Here is a 2114-nt window from a genome sequence, read left to right on the forward strand (position 1 = left end):
TGCAGTCAGCCACCAGAGGGTGATACAGGTGTTTTGGCTTCACTGTTGGAGTGCTGGCGTGTTGTCCAACTTTACATATGGTGATGGTCTGAACAAACATGCAGATACAAAAATGTTAATAAGTATTCATAATGCATAAAAATGGCAAAGTAACTATGTTGGATTATTTTTGGATTTTTTGTTAATACATTAATGTTTAAGCAACATTTTATTGCTGTAGTTGGTCAAGGAGGGGCTTCATTTATAAACTGTTGAGTAATTTCCTCAACAGCAATAAATTATGTTTTATATGTTCACTATATGTTCTGTATGAGCTGCCAGATAAATGTAGTGGATTAAAGAGTACAACATTTCTGTCTGAAGTGTGGTGAAGTAGAGGTATAAGGTACATGAAATAGATGTACTCAGGTGAAGTAGAAGTAACTCCTTTTTGAGTAAATTAACTTGATGACTTTAAAACACTGAGCTTCCAGGGTGAACATGACATCCTGGCTCTTGTTTAACACTGCATTTGTACTGTACAGCTACTAATTCTCCTTCCATAAGACTGATATCTGTGTGTTGTCACTTTCAAGTAAACAGTGAATATTTTTGGGCATTATTTCACACAAAAATTATTTATGTTCTCTCTACAGCCACAAGGTGGCAGCCCAGCCCTGGAAATAAGGGTAGATTAGAAGTTGATAATAAAGCGCTCTACTGTAAAAATCCCAAATGCTCTCAGCTAGTTATTGAGGAGCACTGAGGTACACAGAAAAACAGTGATGTATGAGAGATAACAGGGAGAGAGGCACAAAAAGGGAGAGAAAGAGACAGAGTAAGACAGTAATAGACAGAGGAGAAGACAGACTGACCTACAACAGTGGCACAGACATGTGGTAAAAGAGACAGAGAGAAGTGAATGATAAAGCAGCATAAGGGAGAAGAGAGAGAGAGAGGGCATCTGACAACATGCACAAAGTGAGAGAGGCAGAGAGACATTAAGAGACAGGGGTTGACTCTTGGCTGAACGTCCTTGGAGAATAGGGGAGGGCAGCTCAGCAGCAGCTGGGTCACACACACACTGACCAACGTGCACACATGCATTTAGTGTGTAGAGATATTCCACAGTGATAAAAAATGAAGCATGCCTGACACTCAGCTCAGCGCACAGCATGAAGCAAACAGAAATCTGTTATTACTGAATGATATTAATGTGTGTTTGCTGCACTATAACCATCAGTGTGTGTGCTCTTGAATCTATTTCTATTACCTGTGTAGCTTTTGCACACTGATTGTGTGATAAAACAATGTGTTCTTATGATGAACATTAATACCCCAAGTCCAGTCTACAGTCCACAAAACCAGTAGGAAGGTGTGGTTGTCCCATAGTACTCGGTCTGCAAAGTACCAATGTGTCAGTACAGGTGTAGCATTCATTACAGTCACATAGACTGTAATGAAACTATGAACACTAAAGCCACCTATTTTGCATTTATAAGCACCATATTGACACTTTAAATAGCTTATTATAATTGTTATATTATAATGTAATTGTGAGTTAAGTATGACTCCTCCTGTGAAGCATCCAAATCTGCTGTATATACTGATCTAAAATATCACTGAAGTGTTATATACATGTTTTAATTCAGTCACCAAGCTAAAGGCTTGTGGGTGGATGGAAATCTAGCATGAAAGCTAGGGGTGTAAATATAAGCAGTGTAGTTGCACCGGGGCCCGTGAGGTGGTGATGATGGTGATGGTGGGGGTTCATAGGCACTGAAGAGGCCCTTTCAGATTGCCACCTCAGAAATAAGTTTGTGTTTTCACATTGAATTAGAAATGGTGCCATTTGCCCTCGAAAAGGCAATCATGGTTTTCTTTTTTTTGGTTGAATTTGCAATTTAAAACAAAAATGGGCTTACACTCTCTCCATAAATTATAAATAAACTATAAAAAACTCAATATGCAATGAAAAAACAGATATGCAATGATGATTACTGGGTAATATGTACAGTATGTTGATGCTGTCTACAGTCAAGTCTATTTGATCATGTGACAAGACAATATAATAAACTGGTTGAAGAAATCTCACAGGATAAGGGCCCAGTGAAGACCTGCACAAGCTACACCGA

This window comes from Morone saxatilis, unplaced genomic scaffold, assembly GCF_004916995.1.
Source record: "Morone saxatilis isolate NCDOM2014 unplaced genomic scaffold, NCSU_SB_2.0 Contig14, whole genome shotgun sequence".
NCBI lineage: Eukaryota > Metazoa > Chordata > Actinopteri > Moronidae > Morone > Morone saxatilis.